Source organism: Triticum aestivum, chromosome 7D, assembly GCF_018294505.1.
Source record: "Triticum aestivum cultivar Chinese Spring chromosome 7D, IWGSC CS RefSeq v2.1, whole genome shotgun sequence".
Lineage (NCBI taxonomy): Eukaryota > Viridiplantae > Streptophyta > Magnoliopsida > Poales > Poaceae > Triticum > Triticum aestivum.
Window position 1 is genome coordinate 43,637,663 of NC_057814.1, and position 21,193 is coordinate 43,658,855.

Genomic DNA, 21,193 nt, shown 5'->3' on the forward strand with positions numbered 1-21,193 from the left:
AGTACGTTTCCTGCCTGTTCTGTATCCTTTATAATGTATCAGGACATGCTTTCACACCAATGGTTCAATATTCAGATGTAATACTAGTACACACCAGGATAAGGCATCAATATATCTTTACCTTTTTCATTCCTCATTCTAAATAGATTGACACATGAAACATTCCAGTATATACATGCCCACATATGCATCCAAAGATTCATCGAGCAAACAAGCAAACACTCCAGCCTACCATTGCACCAATCCCACAACTTTGTCAACTCTTCTCTTTGAAATGGAGAATGTTGTAGTGTTGATTGTTGGCGCTGGGCCAGCAGGCCTTGCAACAGTAGCATGCCTTAGCCAATTCTCAATTCCCTATGTCATTGTCGAGCGTGAAAGTTGCAGCGCGTCGCTTCGCCTCAAGCTGCATCTTGCAAAGGAGTTCTGTGAGTTGCCACACATGTCATACCCACTAGATGCGCCAACATACATACCAAAAACCTTGTTTGTGAAGTACTTGGATGACTATGTTGAGCGTTTCAATATTCAACCCAAGTATCTCACTAGTGTGGAGTCATCCACATTTGACAATGATGAAAAATGTTGGTCCATCGTGGCACATGACATGGCAAAGAGCACAATAGTCAGGTTCACAACAAAGTTTCTTGTTGTTGCAAGTGGTGAGAATAGTGCAGAGAATATTCCAATGATCCCCGGACTGCAATGTTTCCCGGGTGATGTCATCCAATCCTCAAGCTACAAGTCAGGAAAGAGCTACTCTGGCATGAATGTATTGGTTGTTGGATCTGGCAACTCTGGAATGGAAATTGCTTATGACCTTGCGGCCCATGGTGCCAATACTTCAATCACTATACGAAGCCCGGTATGTACACGCATTATATATTATTTTTTGACCTGGAAACACTAGGGGATCCCCCACCCCCACCCTACGGGTAGTATATATTTTTAGTGGGTACAGGGCAATTTCTTATTATAGTCTCCACTAGAAGGATGCAATTTTTTAGAGTTATTACTAGAAAGTATTTCATGGTATAGAGCGATAGACTGTTTTATAACATGCACAAATAACTAAACAATTAGACGAACTACACTGAAAAAATAACTCTTCAAAGAAGATGATTCTATGAAATTTTATTTTATGATGCAGGCTTCAAAAGAGATGTGACATGTTTTGTGGTTGCAGATTCATGTAATGACAAAGGAATTAATCCGGTTGGGGATGACACTTGCTCCCCGTCTTCAACTGAATCTAGTGGATAACCTCCTTGTGATGGCGGCGAATTGAATATTTGGAGACCTATCGTGGTATGGCATCAGAAGGCCAAAAATGGGTCCAATGATCCTCAAGTCAGAAACCGGCCGATCCGCTGTTATTGATGTTGGCACTGTTGGGTTAATCAAAAAAGGTATCATCAAAGTAAGTATATCCTTGACATGACATAAATTTCAAAACAGATGTTGTCTTCATATGCCAAGTTATCAATATTCTATTCATCTCCTACAGGTACAAGGGAGCATTAGTAAGATCATGGGCGATATAGTTGAATTTCAGTGCAGTAAAAATATATCATTTGACGCGATTGTGTTTGCAACTGGATACAAAAGCACATCAAATATATGGCTCAAGGTAACAACATCAATGTTTGAATATGTCTGAGTTTGTTTTCTTGGTGCAACAATTGCTAAATCTGCTAACAAGCTCCATGTTGTTTTTTTATCCCAGAATGGTGAGAACATGTTAAATGACAATGGACTTCCCATCAAGGAATATCCGAATCATTGGAAAGGTGAAAATGGGCTCTATCGTGCTGGGTTAGAAAGGAGAGGATTGGCTGGTATTGCAGCAGATGCCAAGAATATCGCCAATGACATCAAATCAGTGATAGGCATTATGTCCGGCTAAATTATCGAATCAGTGAATGTGTCTTCTACAATGCGATGCCTTCCATTGCTGGGCTCCTCAACAAGATCAAGCATGAGATCCGATGCAGGGCTAGGGCAGGGGCACAAGGCCTGTGGGTTGTTCTGCACCAATCCTGGGATGCCCACTGAGTTGTATGACGTACCAAAAATTAACCTCCTAGGAGGACTGTAACTTTTCCCCATCCTTTCAATGCAATGAAATGCAAATGTCTTTTGCGTTTTCTCGATTTTTTTATCTTTTACATGTAGTTTACCAGGGCTAGTGTGCTAGACGGTTGATTCTTTGAGAAATCTATCCACTGCCACATGTCTATCTTTGATAGAACTAAATATTTGTTTATTTCAAGGTTCATATGTGCCAGGGAGTAAGCATTACTTCTATAATATAATCAAGGGCTTTATACTCACATGGTGCAAAGAGCATTGTAATTTTTGTTGAATAGTTACCTACATTATTTTATTTACTTGAATTTACACATGCAAAAGTCATCCGCTTGAACATGATGTTTAACAACAAGGGATTAAGTGCAATTAATACAATCCCAAATCATGAACAACAAATGGTGCAAAAGATTACCAAGTCAAAGTTGTTCATTTTTTCATGTCTGACACACACGAGTAATTGTAGTAGCTTCCAAGTTTTTATTTATTAATTGTAAAATGAATATCAAATTGACGATTTCTAGAATATGATGGTAATTGAAATGAATGATAACAATGTCTCCCAATATTTGCTTGATATGTACATGATTCTGGACCAATCTTCAAGCCAGGACATGATTTCATTCCATATTAATTAGTGAAAACTAATTTCCAGTTTAATCTACCACCGAGCACAAACGTAATTACCTTCTCAGAACCACCTTCAGCAGTTGCTTCGCCACTTCCTTTAGAGTTTAGGCATTCTCTGGCATTTATTCTCTTTCTGCAGCTGCAAGGAGAATGAAGTGTACCTCAGTTTGCGCTTTGTTATCATAGGCATGGCATCCAGATTTCATCCATAGGCATGGCATCCAGATTTCATCGATTATAGCTACCATTTATCAATGTGCAAATGGAATTGCTAGAACTAGTCGGCGATGAGCGCCCCAAGAGGAGCCGAATTGGCTCACAAACAACAAAAAAGGTATGTACATTTATTTATTTCTATTATTACCCACTATTCTGTTTATGCATGTATTCGTAGCCCGGCTATTCGGCAGCAATACCGATTGTATAGTAGTAGCACACCTACCGGAGTGGTCACCGGTCGACGCCTCCCACCGCTCCTTCATGTGAGCGACACTGGCCCCGGGAAATGCCTTTGCCTACACGTCATCTCCATCTCCATCCTCGTACCCTCCAGCTGACCTCAGAGCAACTCCAACACGTCCACCCAAAATGACATGTGCTTTGTCCATTTTTTGTCCGTTTGGGTCAGGTCGCCCACCCCTTTTGTGTTTGGCTCGGCCGTGCATCCAACCGGCTGACCTAATTCACGTCCGCGCAGAAAACAATATTGTAAGTGCATCTAGTGCCCCTTAGTGATTTTGGTGCATTGAAGACTTATAGGTTAAGGGACTAATGTGTTTGTGAGTGTACACAGGTCTATAAGTCCATGAGGAGTTTGATATTTACAGAGAAAGTCGACCCTTAAAAATGAATGTCTTCAACTGAAGACTTTGGCTTTCTGAAGACTTTGAAAGTGAAGAAATTGGTGTGACCGTGAAGACTTGATATTCATGCGAGGAACATGAAGCGTGAAGACTTTTGTTTTCGTAGTTTCATTTTCCCTTTCTTGAGTCATAGGAAACAGCGTACTGTTAAAGGGGGTCAAGGAAAAACTAAGGAAAAGTTTCCAAGTGATGCTCATCTCAAAATCCTACACCTACCAATCCTTTCGAGTGAAGCCATTGGAAATCTCATACAGTTCAGTCAATTTCTTCAGTGACAGATACGAAGTTCTTCTGGTCTCTGAGGAATTTGTTCTGACTGACGAGTTAGGAATTCGCCAGTGCGGATTGCCTACAAGTGAGGAACATGATAGCCCTGAGGAATTTGATAGTCAAATTTCCGACCATTGTTGTGCTATGTGCCAGCTGTCCCAAAATATCTGCCCACCTAACGATCATATCATTGAAGGGCATTTATGTCTTATCATGTCGGGCTGCCCCCTACAACCACTATCTAGTTGGCTGCTCTGAGAGAAACTCACACTTGTCATTGAGAGCATCCCATCCTCCGAGGACTTTGAGCGAAAATCATCAAGTGAGGAAAACCCAAACCCAAGCACCTACAAACCCAAAGTGATTGAGCATCACTGAAGAGATTGTTCCTGTGTGGATCCGATGCTTGTTACCTTTCAAGACTGTGCATCTTCCAGACGGTTAGGCGTCATGGTCTAGAGCATCCAAGAGGAAATTGTGGATCGCCGAGTGACCGAGTTTGTGAAGGTTCGGAAGTCACCTGAAGACTTACCACAAGTGATTGGGTGAGGTCTGTGTGGTCTTAGCTCAAGGAGAATATGGTGAGGACTGTGTGTCTTCAGGTTTAAATACCTAGCCGCTCCAACCAGACGTACGACTGTCACAGCAGTTGGAACTGGTCTACCAAATCACTGTCTTCACCGAGCTAACTGGTTCTATTTCCTCAACCCTTCCATTTCCTCATTACTGTGTTGTGTACTTGATCGTCACTGTTTGAAGACTTTGACTAAAGACTTTCTCAATTTCCTCAGTTCAATTTCTTCAGTCAGTTTGTCTTCAGCCTGCTTATCCTATGTTACGATTTCTATACTCTGTGTTTGCTTTCATTTCATCATGATGTCTATGCTTCTGTTCTGTTATGTTTGCATCTAAGTACTTATTCCGCTGCTAGTAGTTCTTTGCTTAGGAATTTCCTCAGTTAAGAATTCATAAAAATCGCCTATTCACCCCCCTCTAGTCGACTTAACGCACTTTCAATTGGTATCAGAGCAAGGTACTCCCTTGTTCTGTGTGATTTTGGGTTAACCACCTAAGTTTTAGTTATGTCGACCGCAGGAATGAAGACTGTGTCATGCCCCATCTTTGACGGTCATGATTATCCCAAGTGGAAGGCCATAATGAAGAAGCACCTCATGGCGATGAACAACAAGCTGTGGACCGTCAGTAAGATTGGTATTACCGATCTGTGCAAGATGGCGGAGGCTGATGACATTCGCAAGTACACTCTTCTCAATCTCACGACAAAGGACGTCATCTGCTCCTGTTTGTCTCAAAATCAGTTTAGGAACATTATGCATCTCAGCCATGCTAAGCTTATCTGGGACCGACTCTCTGAGGTCTATGAAGGTCATCAAACTCTTCATGATCCCTGGTTTGAGGATTTCAAGGAATCTCTCAAGGCGATTGTCGGTGTCAAAACCAGCAGATCTCGGGTAGGGGGTCCCGAACTGTGCATCTTAGGACCGAAGGTAACAGGAGAGAGGGGACACGATGTTTACCCATGTTTGGGTCCTCTTAATGGAGGTAATACCCTACTTCCTGCTTGACTGACTTTGATGAGTATAGGGGTTACAAGAGTTGATCTACCTCGAGATCGTAATGGCTAAACCCTAGATGTCTAGCATGTATGATTATGACTGGCTCTACGGACTAAACCCTCCGGCTTATATAGACACCGGAGGGGGCTAGGGTAGTATAGAGTCGGTTTATAGAGGAAGGCATCTTCATATCCGAACGCTAAGCTTGCCTTCCACACCAAGGGGAGTCCCATCCGGACACGGGGGAACGCCTTCCGTCTTGTATCTTCGCGGCCCATTAGTCCGGCCCATGTCGCACAGCCCGGACGCCCGAGGACCCCCTAATCCAGGACTCCCTCAGTAGCCCCTGAACCAGGCTTCAATGATGATGTGTCCGGCGCGCAGATTGTCTTCGGCATTGCAAGGCGGGTTCATCCTCCGAATACTTTAAAGTAGTTTGATCAACAAGAACTATGTCCGGCTCTATACAATAGTTACAACCCTGAGCCACAAGGGCAAAACACTTAAACAAAAAACACAACATGTCTTCACTGATAGTTTTGCTGGCAAGACGTTATGTCTGGCCTCTTTATTATTTCAAATTGTTTTTCAATCCCCCGTTTCGTGTTTCGAGACGCAGCCTCCGGTGACACGTCTTGTCGAAACAGAGATCGTGTCCGTTTATCACGGGATTCTCATCAATACGGGTTTGGGTAATCCAACCAGGCCATTCGCACGACCTCTTGGGAATAGGTGAGTTTTAAGGCTCGTGGGGGGATGCTCTATATTCACTGTCCTTATAAGGAGATAAGAATCCACCTTTTCACCCCATGCCTTCTTCTTCCTCAACCCATCCTCGAGCTCCAACGTCCAAATTCCAAGCTTTTCTCCCCTCCGCGACTCTGCCGACCATGGCCGGGTCTCAAGGCAAGTGGATGGCTTCTTCCGTTACGGAGGAGAACATCAAGGAGCTGCGGGAGGCGCGGTATCTAACCGCGGAAATCAAGCACAGGCTTCCCAATCCAGCGCAGGTCATCCCCACTCTGGGGCCCGGTGAGAGGGTGGTGTTCATCCCCCACTTCCTCCGCGGACTCGGATTCGCCCTCCACCCCTTTGTGAGGGGTCTCATGTTCTACTACGGGCTGGATTTTCACGATCTGGCCCCAAATTCGTTCCTCCACATCTCGGCGTTTATTGTTGTGTCTGAGGCCTTCCTCCGCGTCCCTCCACACTTCGTCTTATGGCTCAAGATTTTCAATGTGAAGCCGAAGGTGGTTGATGGGCAACATGCGGACTGCGGTGGCGCCATGGTGAGCAAGCTCCCCAAAGTCAACTGGCCAAAGGGAGTCTTCGTGGACACCATCAAGATATGGCAACAGGAGTGGTTCTATATCACAGAGCCTCGTGCCTCTAAGTGGGCAGCCGTTCCAGCCTTCAGATCCGGACCCCCGCTAAGGCTCACATCCTGGACCAACAAGCGTCCGGATTGGGGGTCGGTCAATGAGGTTCTACTGCTGTAGAAACGCGTCCAAGCCATGATAGCGAAGGACATTACCCTGGCTGACATGATCCAAGTGATGCTAATCCACCGAGCACTTCCCTGCCAGCGGCGGTCCCTCAAGATGTGGGAGTTCAATCCGGAAGGGCCGCGGACCCTACAACGGTTCTACGGCACAACGCATAAGGGGATCTGGAAGCTGCTTTTTAAGAAGCAGAAGTCATGGCCAAATTCATTAGACGACACCGGCCTTGACTGCAACCATCCGGCCTCTGAGGTAAATTCTAAAATCTCCGAACATTAATTAGTTCGTCCATACGAAGGAGAAGTATTGAGTAGCCTATCCCCAAATAGGTCTGGGTCAAGAAGGCGGAGCAGATCCGGTGTCCGGCTCTGCTCCCCGAAAACCCAGCCGATCCTCTACTAATGAGGATGCTGGTTCCGGCGCCATACTAGGCGCCGGTAAAGAAGGGCAAGAAGAAGAGGAGAGAGGAGGGCACTTCGGACGCGGTTTCCAAAGAAGCTGATGTCCAGTCCTCTCACGAGGGCGACGATGACGAGGAGGAGGAGGAGGAGGAAGAAGAAGATCTTCCCCGCAAGGGAAAGAAGAGGGCGGCCTCCGAGAGGCCGAAGCATCCAAGAGGGACAAGATTACCCTCTCTAACGACTCGGAGTTTGACACCGAAGCACTGTCGCCGGACCAAGCCCCAAGCCGACTCGTAAGTAGTCCGGTATTTTCACATTCATACAATCTTTATGAATTGCATTGATAACTCTAGGTTCTATTTTCTAGTCCGGCCCACGATCTCCCCCAGCTATCCTCATCCTCGGGGGATCTGCCATCGGAGATGATGGAGAGTGAGTTGCCTCCACTAGCTTCCCCGCCGCTTAGGGCGGGTGACGCTGAGGTGTCATCCCGTAGGCCCTCCCCGGGCCTTGAACAGACACCGGGGGGGGGGGGGGGGGCGACTTAACGGCGCCGGAGGGCCTCGGCTGCCAAAGGACTGGGGGGGTACGGCCCCCTCGGAGACCGGCGACAGGAGCCCCGGTCAATCCGTCCCTCAGCCGCATACTACTCCGGAGACCCACGCGGCTCCAGGGGTTAGTGAAAGATCCCCTGCAGGAGGGAGCAGAGCGGCGACCTCTGTTAATCTGGAGGCGCCTAATACCGCGTCGGACGCACTGCAGAGTGCATCCGTCCTGGATGAGGACCGCATCCTGATGGGTACGGTGGCTAAGAAAATTCAGTCCGCCAAGAGCGGGCTGGACGAAGCCTTTACCAGCCTGCTAGCAGGCTTCGAGGTACGTAATGTAATGTTTTTGATCATTTTTATGAGAAATATGCCTGTATATAGATAGTAGCCCCTGAGAGTCTATTTGGTTTTTGAAAGAAAAGCGAACAGAGGATCGATAATCAGTTGTCAGGTGGTAACATACTATTTTATTTGGAATAAAACAGGCTTCTCTATTATCGGCGATTGCCCAGTCTGCGGAAGTTTCCGAACTCAAATGGAAACTGGAGCGAGCCGAAGAGGACCTAGTCTTTGTTAACACGCGGCTCGACCAGGCGCAAGGTATAAAATACATCTTACTTCATACCTGTTTATGTCAGTGCCCTGTGAAAACTTCAGGAGCTGTAATGTGCGTGTTTGTACAGATGGTGCCGCCGCAGTGGAGACCCTCAGGGGTGAGCTTGCCCAAGCCAAGGAGAAAGCGAGGGTAAGCAAGGCAGCCGCTGATAAAGTGGCTGCAGACTTAACGGCCGAACAGGCCGTCCGGCACCGTTTTGAGGAACGGGTGACCGAGGTGGAGCAGAAGCTCAAGGACACCGGCCACAAGTGCGAGTCCTTAGAAGAGGAAAATAAGGCGAAGGGGATCGAACTCACCAAGGCCCTTCAAGACGCCAAGGAGGCGCGGTCCGAATCTCATGCAGCGCGCGAGGAAATCCGTCAAGCCGGACAGATAGCGGCTGGTATGCCCTTTCTTTTACAGGCTAAATTTGGGGATCAGAGGTATGCCTTACTTAATCGACTGTGGAGTTCTCCAGATGCATATGCAGATCTGCCAAAGAGTGCTGCGGACACCGCCCAATTCTTCCGGGCCCAGGAGGGGTACACGACGGAGCAGCACTTCTGGTCGCAGTTTACGGGGCAGGAGCGTCCCGCACTGCTAAACGACCAGATGGCACAATGGGCGGAGCTCCATAAGATGTCCAGCGCGGCCATGAGGGATGTCATAGTCCGGTCGTGGCTGACCGAAGCCGTTCCGGACAACTACTTCGGCCTTGTGCGGCGTCTCGTCGATACGCTGCCCCGAATTGACGCCGTCAAGAGGTGGTCCTGCATAGAAGGAGCGCGAGTGGCCTTTGCCCATGTCAAGATGCACTGGGCGAAGATGAAGGCCGAAAAGGTGGCAGTTGAGGGTCCGCCCGAAAGCAAGGACCACCGCACACCGGAGCGGTATGTTGAGGACGTACTAAAAGGTGCCCACCTTGTAGAAGGCCAATGCTCTAAGGATGTAGTGTTCGAGTGAACGAGTCCGAACTATCCGAAAGTTTATATTATGAACTTAAGGATGTTTGTAATATATTCGTGCCCTTAAGAAGAATTTTATCCTCCTGTGCGGCCGTTTTTATATCTGAGAGTTCCCAGTCGTCGGCTTCAACCCCCATGTAGATACTACTAGGGTGTTCGGAATTGCACATGACTACACTTAACCCAACGTCTTGGTCTGTAAAGGAGGTGTCAGTGCGGCGAACCAGGCAATCGGAGTATGCGGTTTTATGGCTCTCACTTAGCCATAGGAGTTTGACGATGGGTCTAGCTACAAAGTAGCCCCTGGTATGTACGCAACAATCCGGATACGGATGCATTGCATATGTGACCGTAAAACAGTCCTTCGCGTAACATGGATCAGACCGGCTCTCGCCGCATCATGACAGTCAGTTTTCGACTTTCTCTAGTGAGGTGCTTAACCGAACGAACCAAAAACACAATCGCAGTAGTTCTCCCTTTACTACCCTAGCCGATCAGACGGGACGTAAGGTAGCAAACACAGGAGCCGGGCAACCCAACTATTGACCAAAGACATGATTCGGAGCCGATGCATATAGTGCCGAGCTCGGGACGCCGAATTGTGCTATAGAGCTATTCGGACTTTTGTGTGGCAACATCTGTGTTGCCATATAGAGCCCCTGGTAATTTGTGCCGAGGTGTGTGCATGAGGCAGCTGAATAGACGGAATAAAGTCTATAAGTAAGGGCAATGCCGGATAAAAGTTTGGTTCACTAAAATCTGATTGATACGTCAAACGTAATCTTACAGAGGGTACCATAATATCCAAGGCCATTTTACATGCCGGGGGTTGATAACCCACAAGTATAGGGGATCGCAACCGTTTTTGAGGGTAGAGTATTCAACCCAAATTTATTGATTCGACACAAGGGGAGCCAAAGAATATTCTCAAGTATTAGCAGTTGAGTTGTCAATTCAACCACACCTGGATAACTTAGTATCTGCAGCAAAGTGTTTAGTAGCAAAGTAATATGATAATAGTGGGTACGGTAGCAAAAGTAATATTTTTAGGTTTTGTAGTGATTGTAACAATAGCAACGGAAAAGTAAATAAGCGAAGAACAATATATGAAAAGCTCGTAGGGATTGGATCGGTGATGGATATCTATGTCGGATGCGGTTCATCATGCAACAGTTATAACATAGGGTGACACAGAACTAGCTCCAATTCATCAATGTAATGTAGGCATGTATTCCGGATATAGTTATACGTGCTTATGGAAAAGAACTTGCATGTCATCTTTTGTCCTATCCTCCCGTGGCAGCGGGGTCCTATTGGAAACTAAGGGATATTAAGGCCTCCTTTTAATAGCGTAACGGACCAAAGCATTAACACATAGTGAATACATGAACTCCTCAAACTACGGTCATCACCGGGAGTGGTCCCGATTATTGTCACTTCGGGGTTGCCGGATCATAACACATAGTAGGTGACTATAGACTTGCAAGATAGGATCAAGAACTCACATATATTCATGAAAACATAATAGGTTCAGATCTGAAATCATGGCACTCGGGCCCTAGTGACAAGCATTAAGCATAGCAAAGTCATAGCAACATTAATCTCAGAACATAGTGGATACTAGGGATCAAACCCTAACAAAACTAACTCGATTACATGATAAATCTCATCCAACCCATCACTGTCCAGCAAGCCTACCATGTAATTACTCACGCACGGCGGTGAGCATCATGAAATTTGTGATGGAGGATGGTTGATGATGACGACGGCAACGGATTCCCCTCTCCGGTGCCTCGAACGGACTCCAGATCAGCCCTCCCGAGAGAGTTTAGGGCTTGGCGGCGGCTCCGTATCGTAAAACGCGATGAATCCTTCTCTCTGGTTTTTTTCTCCCCGAACACGAATATATGGAGTTGGAGTTGAGGTCGATGGAGTTCCAGGGGGCCCATGAGGCAGGGGCGCGCCCCAGGGGGGTGGGCGCCCCCCCACCCTCGTGGACAGGGTGTGGGCACCCTGGTCTTGATTCTTTCGCCAGTATCTTTTATATTTTCCAAAAATAGTCTCCGTGGAGTTTCAGGTCATTCCGAGAACGTTTGTTTCTGCACAGAGATAAGACCATGGAAATTCTGCAGAAAACAGCGTCAGTCCGGGTTAGTTCCATTCAAATCATGCAAGTTAGAGTCCAAAACAAGGGCAAAAGTGTTTGGAAAAGTAGATACGACGGAGACGTATCAACTCCCCCAAGCTTAAACCTTTGCTTGTCCTCAAGCAATTCAGTTGATAAACTGAAAGTGATAAAGAACAACTTTTACAAACTCTGTTTGCTCTTGTTGTTGTAAATATGTAAAGCCAGCATTCATGTTTTCAGCAAAGATTATAACTAACCATATTCACAATAACTCTTAGGTCTCATGTTTACTCGTATCAATGGCATAATCAACTAGCGAGCAATAATAATAAATCTCGGATGACAACACTTTCTCAAAACAATCATAATATGATATAACAAGATGGTATCTCGCTCGCCCTTTCTGAGACCGCAAAACATAAATGCAGAGCACCCTTAAAGATCAAGGACTGACTAGACATTGTAATTCATGGTAAAAGAGATCCAATCATAGTCATACCCAATATAAATTAATAGTAATGAATGCAAATGACAGCAGTGCTCTCTAACCGGTGCTTTTTAATAAGAGGGTGATGACTCAACATAAAAGTAAATAGATAGGCCCTTCGCAGAGGGAAACATGGATTTGTAGAGGTGCCAGAGCTCGATTTTGAAATAGAGATAAATAATATTTTGAGCGGTATACTTTCATTGTCAACATAACAACCGAGAGATGGCGATATCTTCCATGCTACACACATTATAGGCGGTTCCCAAACAGAATGGTAACGTTTATACTCCCCCTCCACCAACAAGCATCAATCCATGGCTTGCTCGAAACAACGAGTGCCTCCAACTAACAACAGTCCCGGGGGAGTTTTGTTTGCAATTATTTTGATTTGATTTGCATAAAGCATGGGACTGGGCATCCCGGGACCAGCCATTTTCTCGTGAGTGAGGAGCGGAGTCCACTCCTCTTGAGAATAACCGGCCTAACATGGAAGATAAGGACAACCCTAGTTGATACATGAGCTATTCGAGCATACAAAACAGAATTTCATTTGAAGGTTTAGAGTTTGGCACATACAAATTTACTTGGAACGGTAGGTAAATACCGCATATAGGAAGGTATAGTGGACTCATATGGCATAACTTTGGGGTTTAAGGGATTGGATGCACAAGCAGTATTCCCGCTTAGTACAAGTGAAGGGTAGAAAAAGACTGGGAAGCGACCAGCTAGAGAGCGACAACAGTCATGAACATGCATTAAAATCAATAAACATTGAGTGCAAGCATGAGTAGGATATAATCCACCATGAACATAAATATCGTGAAGGCTATGTTGATTTGTTTCAACTACATGTGTGAACATGTGCCAAGTCAAGTCACTTGAATCATTCAAAGTGTTAGAGTAGTCATTATGGTATACGACTTCTAGTCCAAGTCAGTTTTGTACCCCTACCCCAAGTCGGTTTGTACCCTCTTATATACTCTTGTATGCCGCACCAAATCATCAATAAGCAACAGTTTTATTCAGCTTTCATGGTATCAGCTACCGGTCCTAGGGTTTAGGGTATGGCTCCGCCAACGCCACCGGCGCCGCCGCCGCCCGGCTACTTCGAGCGCCGGGCCGCACTCATCGCCAAGGCTGCCAACGCCGCGGCCGCTTCTCTCTCGGCTCTCACCATAGCTCCACAAAACTACCCTGCACCCATCCTCGCCGCACCAATATCTCTTGCTGACACAATCTCCGACGTCAGCCCCTACATCCCCATAGTTCTTGATCTCGCCGCCCACAACTACTACCATTGGAGACATCTCTTCGATCTCCACCTCGGCCGCTGCAACCTGCGCTCGCATGTCGCCGCCAACTGTCTTCCCCGCCCCGACGATCCGCAATGGTTGAAAGACGATCTCGCGATCGTCCAGTGGTTCTACACCCGCATCACCACCGAGATCTTCAACATGCTCGATCACGACGGCGCCACCGCTGTCAACATCTGGCACTCCCTCCGTCAGCTCTTCCAAAGCAACACTGACGCTCGGAAAAACGCTCTCCACACCGAGCTTCACAATATGGTGCAAGGAGACGCCCCGGTGAACTTGTTCTGCCGGCGCATTAAGACCATTGGTGATGAGCTCCGCGAACTCGGCGATACAGTTAGCGACTCACAACTAATCAATATCGTCGTCGTCGGCCTCAGCGAAGACTTTGACAAGCAAGCCTCGTTCATACCGATGATACGGCCCCCTCCTACCTTCGCTGAAGTTCGTTCCTTGCTACAACTCGCGGCGGAAACACAAGCTCGCAAGGACTCTCGCCCCAAGGTCTTTCATGCTGCGGCTCATCCTCCTCTGTCGTCTACACCAGCGCCGCCTTCCAGGCCGGCTGCTGCCGCCAGGCCGTCCGCATCGTCATCTGGTCAACCGCCCTCAGGCTGGCGTCCTAGTCCGAACTACCGTGGCAAAAACCCTATCTACAGGCCGCCGTCGACTCGTTCGGTTCCGCCTACGACATCACCAGCACCGAGTCCTGCACCACCCACCAGTGCTCCATCTGCGGTTGCATGGCGGCCTCCTCATGATCCTTGGACGGGGCTTGTTCAAGCATGGCCCATGCCCTGGTCCGCTCCGTCCACCCTCGGTGCTCCGCCGGCATACTCAGGTGCCTGACAACACGGCCTTCGGCCGCCTACTGGTGCTCCCGGGGTTCTCAACCCCCGACAGCCGGCCAATGCCTATCACGCCGCCCCGACGTATGCTCTTTATGGTCATTACAGCACCGACGGCGACGCCTACTACACACCTCAGCCGGCCCTGCTCCCGACGCCACCCCCACCACAGCCGGCCAATGCCTACTACACTCCCCAGCCGGCCCTACTGCCTTCACCATCGTATCCGCCGGCACTGCTTCCGACACCACCCTCACCTGCGATGCCGAGCTGAGATCAAGCTGCCTTTCTCCAGGCCATGAATAACTTTGCTGCACAAGGAAACTTAGGTACGGATTGGATCTTTGATTCAGGGGCCTCTAGTCATATGTCTGCATCTAGTAATTGGTTATCTTCTTGCACTAAATCTCCTTTCCCTTCCATTATCCTTGGAGATGGATCATCTATTCCTATATATTGTGTTGGTCAGGGTCAACTTCCCTCTTCCACCAAACCTCTTTTACTTCACGATGTTCTAGTTGCACCCGCCCTCATTAAAAATCTTATCTCTGTTCGCCAATTTACTTGCGACAATCTAGTTTCGGCTGAATTTGACCCTTTTGGTTTATCTGTGAAGGATTACCTGACCAAGGCCGAGATCGCTCGCTTCAATAGCTCCGGTGATCTTTATTCTCTTAATGGAGTTCCTGCCGCCACCCCTCCAACATCCATGTTGGCCTCCGTCGATCTCTGGCATCATCGCTTGGGCCATCCCAACCCCGCCGTCTTAGCTTCTATGCTTAGTGAATTTACCATACCATGTAATAGGGACTCTCATAATTCTGTGATTTGCGAGTCTTGTCAATTAGGCAAACATGTGCGTCTTCCCTTTAGTTCCTCTAGTTCTTGTAGCACTTATCCCTTTGAATTAATACATTGTGATTTATGGACCTCTCCCATTGCAAGTGTTTCGGGTTTTAAATACTACCTTGTTATCCTAGATGATTTCACCCACTTTGTCTGGACTTTTCCTCTACGCAACAAATCCGAGGTCCATTCTCTTTTCCTTAATTTTCAAAGCTATGTGTCTGTTCACTTCTTCCTCCCAATTCGCTTTATCCAATGTGACAATGGTCGTGAGTTTGATAACATTAAAAATCATACTTTCTTCTTACAACATGGCATCCTGCTTAGGTTCTCATGTCCCTACACCTCCCCTCAAAATGGTAAAGCAGAACGCTCTCTTCGCACCCTCAATGATATAGTTCGCACTCTCCTCATTCAATCATCTATGCCTCCCAAGTTTTGGGCTGAAGCCCTACACATGGCCACCTTCCTTCTAAATATTCGACCTTCTAAAACTAAACCCAACACTACTCCCTATTATTCCCTCTTTCTTTGCCACCCCTACTACTCCGCGGTTCGTGTTTTCGGCTATCTCTGTTTTCCCAATGCCTACGCCACTTCTGCAAATAAATTGTCACCACGCTCTATCCCATGTGCTTTTCTCGGCTTCTTTGACGAGCACAAAGGCTATCGCTGTCTCGACCTTCACACCGGACACGTTCATGTCTCTCGTCATGTCACGTTTGCTGAGCACATTTTTCCTTTCTCACAACGCACTACTACACCATCCAACACCCCTAGCTCCGCAAACACCCCCTCTCCCCGTCCTTTCCAACTATATACTCCCCTACCTGCCGAGCACAACTTATCACCACCACCATTAACACCCACCATAGCCAATCCCAACCATACACTCACCCCACCCGAGACGTCCCCAACACCCCCGACCTCTGCTCCCTCCCCAACACCCCCGGCCCCTACTCCCACTCCACCACCCAGCCCTGCTCCCACTCCACCACCCAGCCCTGCTCCTTTGTCCGACTCTTCCGCTGCGCCGGACTCACCAGTACCCACCTTACCCCCTCGTGCTATTCCTACAGCAGCCCCGATTAATGATCATCGCATGCGTACTAGGGCCAAATCAGGATTTCATCAACCCCAAGACCGCCTAAACCTTCATACCTCTGTATCTCTCACTTCTCTTCCAAAGAATTACAAAACTGCTCTACTTGATCCCAATTGGGCCGCTGCCATGCAAGAAGAATATAATGCTTTACTTCAAAACAACACCTGGCAACTTGTTCCTCGTCCTCCCAATACAAATATTGTTTCTGGCAAATGGATTTTTCGCCAAAAGTTCCACTCCATGGGAGCCTCTCATGATATAAAGCCAGGTGGGTTTGTCGTGGCTTTTCTCAGCAACAAGGAATTGATTACGAAGAAACCTTCTCTCCTGTTGTTAAACCTAGCACCATTCGCACCGTTCTTAGTGTTGCTGTCTCCTCTTCATGGCCCATTCACCAACTTGATGTTAAAAATGCTTTCCTCCATGGTTCCCTTCAAGAAACTGTCTACTGCCGGCAACCTCTGGGTTTTGAAAATCCATCCTTTCCAACTCATGTATGTGTTCTTCAGAAATCTCTCTACGGTCTTAAACAGGCCCCACGAGCTTGGTTTCAACGCTTCTCCTCCTTCATTCAAACAATAGGCTTCACTCCATCTCTCTCCGACACCTCTCTTTTTGTGTATCATCAAACTTCTGACACTGCCTATTTACTTATCTATGTAGATGATATCATTCTTACCGCCTCCTCTCAAAAGTTCTTAGATCATATTGTCTCTCTTCTTAGAATTTTCTATGACTGACCTAGGACTCCTTCATCATTTCTTAGGCATTGTTGTTGTTCGAGATTCCTCCAGCCTTTTTCTTTCCCAACGCCAGTATATTCTTGATCTTCTTAATCGTGCTGGTATGCTTGATTGTCAATCATCTCGCACTCCTGTCGATACTAGTTTTAAACTTTCGGCTACCGGTGAACCCTTTTCCGATCCTACTCTCTATCGTAGCCTAACAGGTGCTCTCCAATATCTCACCATTACTCGTCCTGAAATCTCTTTTGCTGTTCAACAAGCATGTCTCTATATGCATGATCCCCGGGTTCCTCACTATAATCATGTTAAACGCATTCTTCGGTATTTAAAAGGAACTCTCAATCATGGTCTCCACCTCAATAATTCTTCTCCAAACTCGCTTACCGCATACTCTGATGCAGACTGGGCTGGTTGTCCTGACACTCGAAGGTCCACTTCCGGTTTTTGTGTTTTTCTTGGTAACAATTTGATTTCTTGGTCTTCGAAAAGACAGGTTACAGTCTCACGTTCGTCGGCCGAGGCTGAGTATCGCGCTGTGGCACATGCCGTTGCAGATACAATGTGGATTCGGCAATTACTCTCCGAGCTACACAAGCCTATTGAGCAGGCCACTATTGTCTACTGTGACAACATATCAGCAGTCTACATGACCAGCAATCCAGTTCAACACCGACGCACAAAGCATATTGAGATTGATATTCATTTTGTTCGTGAAAAGGTTGCTCTTGGTCAGGTTCGGGTGCTTCATGTTCCTTCTACGGCTCAGTTTGCTGACATTTTCACCAAGGCACTGCCTACTAAGCCGTTTCAAGATATCTGTTTCAGTCTCAACGTCGTCGAGCCTGCCGTTGATACTGCAGGGGGATGTTAGAGTAGTCATTATGGTAACGACTTCTAGTCCAAGTCAGTTTTGTACCCCTACCCCAAGTCGGTTTGTACCCTCTTATATACTCTTGTATGCCGCACCAAATCATCAATAAGCAACAGTTTTATTCAGCTTTCACAAAGGAGGATACCACCCTATCATACCACATCACAACCATTTTAATAGCATGTTGACACACAAGGTAAACCATTATAACTCATAGCTAATTAAGCATGGCATAAGCAACTATAATCTCTAATTGCCATTGCAAACATGTTCATTCATAATAGGCTAAATCAGGAACGATGAACTAATCATATTTACAAAAACAAGAGAGGTCGAGTTCATACCAGCTTCTCCCATCTCAATCAGTCCATCATATATCGTCATAATTGCCTTTCACTCGCACGACCGAACGGTGTGTAAAATAATAAGAGTGCACGTGCATTGGACTAAGCTGGAATCTGCAAGCATTCAATAAACAGGAGAAGACAAGGCAATATGGGCTCTTGGTTAAATTAACAATAATGCATATAAGAGCCACTTCAACAATTTAATTACGGTTTTCTCCTATCGACCCCCAAAGAAAAGAAAATAAATAAAACTATTTACACGGGAAAGCTCCCAACAAGCAAAAGAAGAATAGGAAATATTTTTGGGTTTTCTTTTTAATTATTACTACTACAGCATGAAAAGTAAACTAGCTAAAAGCTACAACTAATTTTTTGGTTTTTCTTAAGGTTTTTCAAACACACAAGAAGAAAGCATAAAAAGAAAATAAACTAGCATGGATATTACAATGAAAAAGTATGAGCACAGACAACTAGCAATGAGTGTGTGAACATGAATGTAATGTCGGTGAGAAATACATACTCCCCCAAGCTTAGGCTTTTGGCCTAAGTTGGTTTATTGCCACGGCTGGCCTGGCGGATATCCATAGTTGTAGTTGGGGTCGTACTGAGATGCAGCATCGTATTGCCACTGGTTGGCAATCATCTCCCGATCCCACTGGTAATCAAACTGTCATGGAGGATCAAATCGTGGTTCCGGCTCTGGCTCTGTAGCTGAAGTAGGGTTCCGGTAGGCTTGGATGGTCGCCAACGGAACGAGAAACTGGCCTGCAGATAAATCAAACAAGGAAGGAGCAGGCAAGGTAATAGTCGCAGGGTGATGTTTATCAAATAACAGTTTGTATTTAAGCGCCCCTTCCCTATTTTTAACAATAAAGTCATGAGCTACCATACTCTTATAATCTAAATAAAGATTAGGTAGCAATTTTTCTTCTTTCTCATAGTGCCTAATAGGTATGTTATAATATGCAGCAAGGCATGAAGCATAGACACCTCCAAAGATGCGGCCCTTTGTACGATTCAGACTTAACCGTTTGGCAATAATACCACCCATACTAACAGAGTCATCGCGGAATAAACCATGGAACAAAATAATAATATCAGGAACACTAAGGTTTCCACAGTTTCCGCGACCAATTAAGCAACGACTAGCAAATAGTGCAAAGTAGCGTAAAACAGGAAAATGTATGCTAGTGATTCTTGCATCGGAAACCTTCCAAGTTTCCCCTATAGTAATAGTATCAATAAACCCATCCACATCCTTACGATGTGTTCCTCTAAGCTACCCTCGAAAGGTATTTTGCAAACCCTGCAAAATTCGTTTAGTGACATCTTCTTAACCACATCATATAAATGAAACTCTACTGAAGGAGGTGATTCCTTAGGATAATAGTAGAAGTTTTGCTCAAAAGTATTGGTGAGTAGGAGATACTGTTCGCGTTGGTCGCGGAGGAAGTTGGTGAGGCCTGCATTCTCAGCCAATTCATAAAAATCATCATAAATCCGGGCTGCTCTCAAGAAATCATCGGAAGGCCATTCACACGGCTGAACCTCTGCGGTGCGAGGCAGATTATATTTGGGCCTCTCTGCTTCTTCACCTTGCTTTTCCTTCGAGCTTCGGCTCCATGAGCCTCTCAGAAATCTCTTCATCGTTTTCTGAAAATTTCTGAAATTTTTAGTAACTTCAAATAAAAGTGAACCAAATTGAACAAAATTGATAGCAACTACTCCTACAAGTGCCTAGAGACTATATCATGCATTAGAACTACTTGGAACCATATAAATTTGACATGCAAGCTCAAGAACCTGGTCACCTAAGTAGCAAAAATATGCAATGAATAGAGCACTAGAACAAAACTAATTGGAACATTGGAGGAGTTACATACCAAGGAACAATCCCCCAAAGCAGTTTTGTGAGAGGTGCTTTGAGCAAGGAGATCGAAAATCACAGCAAAATGAGCTAGAACTCGTGCTTGAGCTGGATGGTGATTTTTTGGGAGGAAGAAGAAGTGTGTGGGTGCAGGAATAAGTGGAGGGGAGCAACCGTGGGCCCACGAGGCAGGGGTGCGCCCTGAACCCTCGTGGCCAGGTGCTTGCTCCCCCTGCTGTGTTCTCAGTGCCAGATATTCTCAAATATTCCAGAAAAAATCATATTTCAATTTCGGGGCATTTGGAGAACTTTTATTTTCGGGGTATTTTTATATTGCACGGATAATTCAGAAAACAGACAGAAAATACTATTTTTACTTTATTTCAACTAAATAATAGAAAGTAAAAGAAGGGTACAGAAGGTTGTGCCTTCTAACTTCATCCATCTCATGCTCATCAAAAGGAATCCACTAACAAGGTTGATCAAGTCTTGTTAACAAACTCATTCCGAATAACATGAAACCGGAGAAATTTCGAATAACACTATGTTACCTCAACAGGGATATGCACATCCCCAACAATAAGTATATCATATTTCTTCTTGACAGTAGGAAGAGGAAATTCAAAACCTCCAATAATAATAGTTGGAATCTTTCCAATAGAATTGATACTGTGGACTTGAGGTTGTTTCCTCGGAAAGTGTATCGTATGCTCATTACCATTAACATGAAAAGTGACATTGCCTTTGTTGCAATCAATAACAGCACCTGCGGTATTCAAAAAGGGTCTACCAAGAATAATAGACATACTATCGTCCTCGGGAATATCAAGAATAACAAAGTCCGTTAAAATAGTAACGTTTGCAACCACAACAGGCACATCTGCACAAATACCGACAGGTATAGCAGTTGATTTATCGGCCATTTGCAAAGATATTTCAGTAGGTGTCAACTTATTGAAATCAAGTCTACGATATAAAGAGAGAGGCATAACACACTAACACCGGCTCCAAGATCACATAAAGCAGTTTTAACATAGTTTCTTTTAATGGAGCATGGTATAGTTGGTACTCCTGGATCTCCTAGTTTCTTAGGTATTCCACCCTTAAATGTGTAACTAGCAAGCATGGTGGAAATTTCAGCTTCCGGTATCTTTTTTTTATTAGTAACAATTTCTTTCATGTACTTAGCATAA

The 21,193-nt window shown here is 45.9% G+C and overlaps 1 pseudogene; it reads left to right on the top strand.

Moving 5' to 3' along the window:
* The first annotated feature begins 274 nt into the window (after positions 1-274).
* On the top strand, positions 275-1,906 carry LOC123165433 (probable indole-3-pyruvate monooxygenase YUCCA10; annotated as a pseudogene).
* The last annotated feature ends 19,287 nt before the right edge of the window (positions 1,907-21,193 follow it).